The 4,353-nt window shown below is 48.2% G+C and overlaps 1 protein-coding gene across 1 annotated transcript in view; it reads left to right on the top strand.

The window, feature by feature from the left end:
- GOLGA1 (golgin A1) overlaps positions 1-4,353 on the top strand; it is a 68,583-nt gene that overhangs the window by 59,199 nt on the left and 5,031 nt on the right.

Below are 4,353 nucleotides of genomic sequence, written 5' to 3'. Positions count from 1 at the left end.
GCTGAAACCCTCAGTCCTCTGACTGCTCCCTTTCCTCAGGCTGCACTGACCATCCCCAACCCTGCTTAGACCCAGCTCTTCCGTGTTCACACCCACAGCATGGAGCCAGCGTGACAGACGGTGCACAGGCACATCGTCGGGTGCTCTGAACTCAGCACCATCCTCTGGGCAGCCCAGTGCACCCCAGCAGTCCCTCCACCTTCCATAGGCCTTCAGCCCCACCACCCCCATCACAGCATCATTTCTGTTTTTCTCCTCCTGTAATCCTGCCTCTTCCACTGCTGTTCTCCCAATGACATCCTGCATCCTGCGTCTTTGAGAGGAGAGTTCCCATCTCCCCGTGCCCCGGACTGTCCTGTTACCATGGCTGACCATCTGTCCAGCCTCACCGTCATCTCATTGCTGGCTCACTCAGGAGCATCCCATCCCTCCCCTTTCTTGCCTCCGCTGTAGCCCCTTGTAAGTAGACTGCAGCGTAGACCAGACAGAACACCCCAACCTGAGTGCCCTCTGGCTGCTACTATTTCTGGATCCTTGGCCCTCACAGGGAACACTTTGTTGTCAGCTCTGTTTCCTCTATTCTCTCAGCTCAGTCCAATCAGGTTCCCTCTGCCAGCCCACAGAAAAGCGGGGCCTGGTAGTGGCACAGGGTAAAGCAGGAGGCTCTGCAAGGCAGACCCACAGGAGATGGTTCTGGGTTCACATCCAGAAACTTCCATGAGTTGTGCCAGGCCACATGTGATCCTGACTGGCTGAGGCTGGGGGTGGAAGTCAGCATCACCTGTAGGGGTGCCTCTCTCTCTGTCTCTCTCTTGCTCATAGAAGAAACACATTTAAAAACACTTAAAGAAAAAAAAACTCTAGTGACCTTATTGGTGACATCCACACTGAGTCCAAATCTCAGCGGCTTGTTTTCCTGCTCGTGGCCGACTGTGGCACTGGACAGTCGTTCTGATCCTCCCCAAGCTCCTCCTCCAGTTCCTATCCCATTCCCAAACCATGCAGGCCTCACTGCAGTCACTTCTCCGGGTCTCACCTATAGTGTGCACTGGCTCCCATGGCCTCCCTTCAGCCAGGGGATCCCTTGGACTGTCTCCATGTGAACCAAAGTGTAAAGCATCAGCTTCACTGTGAGTGTCTGCCGCCATCTCTCCAAAAACCTTGGTGCTGTCCTCAGCCCCCTCGGTCCTTTCATCACCTGCATCCAACTGCACCAGCACTCTTCGTGGCCCTCCCCGTATACTCAGAACCAACTGTTTTGTCGCATCACTGCGGCCACCGCCTCAGGGGATCATCTCTTCCCCAGAGATGGCCTTGGACTTGAACTGCCTGTCCTGTCATGTCTCTGCCCTAGGCCTCTGGTGACTCCCTCTCTCTCAGTGAAGCAGAGTCCTCGCAGTGGCCTGCCAAGCCCTGTGTGATCCGGCCCTCAAGAGCCTCTCACCTCACCCCCACCCCTCCATTCCCATTATTCCCTCTCAGCCACACTGGCCTTGCCTGTCTGAGTATGTCAGGTACCCTCCGACCTCAGGGCCTCTGCTCTCACTGAACCTTCTATCTGGAAGAGTCTTCCCCATGGGCCCTTACTTTCTTTGCAGTGCCATTCCATCAGTGAGACCTCCCCTGCCACCTCTGACACACCTCACCTCAGAGCCTCCTACCCCGTAACTATGCTCTTTTTCTCTGTGCCTCTTAATGCCTCCAGTGTATTGATTCTTTTTCTCCTGGGGGTAAAACTTTTGTTTCTTGCTGTTTCTCCAGCCACTAGGACAGTATCTGGCACATAGTGGGGATTCAATCTGAAATTATCAGATGACTTAATGAATGAGCAAAAAACCCAGGAAGCCAAGTAACAGGATAAAATAGCAAGTGTGCTTTTGGGGGAATGCCTAGCTTCTCGGTCAGCCAAAAGAAGGCAAGTTGAGCCCCTGGTGCCATTGTACAAAGCTGGATGTGCGAGAGGTGGCTGGGAGTGTGTGAATGGGACAGGAAGTGGAGACCCTTCATGACCCTCTAACTTAGTCATCTCACTCCCCATGACACACTCTAGGGACCCCTCCCTTGAGAGAACCAAGCTCTTTCCAACTTTGTTTTAAAAATGGAACCCTTGGCGCTAGCAGGTGACATGGTGGTTAAGGGTGTTGGACTCCCACGTGGCTGACCATGGTTTGAGTCCTGAACCTGGCAGCTTGCTTTCTCATTTTCCCTCTCTCTCTCTCTCTAATCAAATTAGAATAAATAAGTAAATAAATAAAGTTAAATAAAATAATTCATTTTTTTAAAAAATGTAACCCTCACCATACTGTCAGATGGGTACCCTGTAGAGTTACTATCATACTAAAAGAAGCAATTAGGGAAAAAAAAACAAAACTGTGAAAACTCTGAAAAATGAAAGTATTCAGAATTCCAGCCACTCAGTGTAAGAATGGTGACAAGGACCACACCACCTGCTGGCCCAAGAAACTTTATAAAATTAAATTTTAAAAAGCGAATGAGGGGACTGGCAGGTGGTGTGGTAGTTAGGGATGCTGGACTCTCACATGGCCGACCACAATTTAAGCCCCAGACTGGTGGCTTGCTTTCTCACTTCCTCTCTTGCTTTCATTCTTGCTCTCACTTTCTCTCTTGTTTTCATTCTTGCTCTGTCCCTCTCTGGTCAAATTTAAAATAAATAAATGAATTAATTAATTAAGTCTAATAAAATAATTCTTTAAAACAAATAAATAAAAAGCAAATGAAAGATATAAAACTCATGTTGGTGGGTCAGCACCATGGCCTAATGATTAAGGTAGCTGGATTCCTCATGGCCATCCATAGTTCACATCTGGTCCCAGCCACTGACACACACCAAGCACAAGTGTGTGCATACCCCAGAACCTGACAGCACGGAGAAATGGAGACGGGATTGCAGCATGACCTCACCTTATTGAGAGGTTGGTTCCCCCTCTGTCTCTGTCTCTTGCCAAACATACATGCCCTCCAGCAAGGAAAACCATGGTTGAGTGATACAGAAAAGCCACAATCTTTACACTGTTCAAAATGTGTTTCAAGAGAGCTAGGACCGGCACTTGGCATAATGGCTATGTCGCTGGACTCCCACGTAGTCGACCGCTGTTCGAGTCCCAGACAGGTGGCTTAAATTCATGCCAGGCCCGTGTGCATGTGTGCCCAGGATCCCGAGAGGAGAATGGAGGAGAAGGGATTGCAGCATGGCCATCACCCCTGGGGGGTGATTTTTCACTTTCTGTCTCTCTGTCTGGCGACCATGGTTTGAGTCCTGAACCTGGCAGCTTGCTTTCTCATTTTCCCTCTCTCTCTCTCTCTAATCAAATTAGAATAAATAAGTAAATAAATAAAGTTAAATAAAATAATTCATTTTTTTAAAAAATGGAACCCTCACCATACTGTCAGATGGGTACCCTGTAGAGTTACTATCATACTAAAAGAAGCAATTAGGGAAAAAAAAACAAAACTGTGAAAACTCTGAAAAATGAAAGTATTCAGAATTCCAGCCACTCAGTGTAAGAATGGTGACAAGGACCACACCACCTGCTGGCCCAAGAAACTTTATAAAATTAAATTTTAAAAAGCGAATGAGGGGACTGGCAGGTGGTGTGGTAGTTAGGGATGCTGGACTCTCACATGGCCGACCACAATTTAAGCCCCAGACTGGTGGCTTGCTTTCTCACTTCCTCTCTTGCTTTCATTCTTGCTCTCACTTTCTCTCTTGTTTTCATTCTTGCTCTGTCCCTCTCTGGTCAAATTTAAAATAAATAAATGAATTAATTAATTAAGTCTAATAAAATAATTCTTTAAAACAAATAAATAAAAAGCAAATGAAAGATATAAAACTCATGTTGGTGGGTCAGCACCATGGCCTAATGATTAAGGTAGCTGGATTCCTCATGGCCATCCATAGTTCACATCTGGTCCCAGCCACTGACACACACCAAGCACAAGTGTGTGCATACCCCAGAACCTGACAGCACGGAGAAATGGAGACGGGATTGCAGCATGACCTCACCTTATTGAGAGGTTGGTTCCCCCTCTGTCTCTGTCTCTTGCCAAACATACATGCCCTCCAGCAAGGAAAACCATGGTTGAGTGATACAGAAAAGCCACAATCTTTACACTGTTCAAAATGTGTTTCAAGAGAGCTAGGACCGGCACTTGGCATAATGGCTATGTCGCTGGACTCCCACGTAGTCGACCGCTGTTCGAGTCCCAGACAGGTGGCTTAAATTCATGCCAGGCCCGTGTGCATGTGTGCCCAGGATCCCGAGAGGAGAATGGAGGAGAAGGGATTGCAGCATGGCCATCACCCCTGGGGGGTGATTTTTCACTTTCTGTCTC

This window comes from Tupaia chinensis, unplaced genomic scaffold (assembly GCF_000334495.1).
Source record: "Tupaia chinensis unplaced genomic scaffold, TupChi_1.0 Scaffold000575_1, whole genome shotgun sequence".
Taxonomy (NCBI): domain Eukaryota; kingdom Metazoa; phylum Chordata; class Mammalia; order Scandentia; family Tupaiidae; genus Tupaia; species Tupaia belangeri.
Note: the sequence above shows the minus strand (reverse complement) of the source record. Positions and strands in the feature narration are given on the sequence as shown.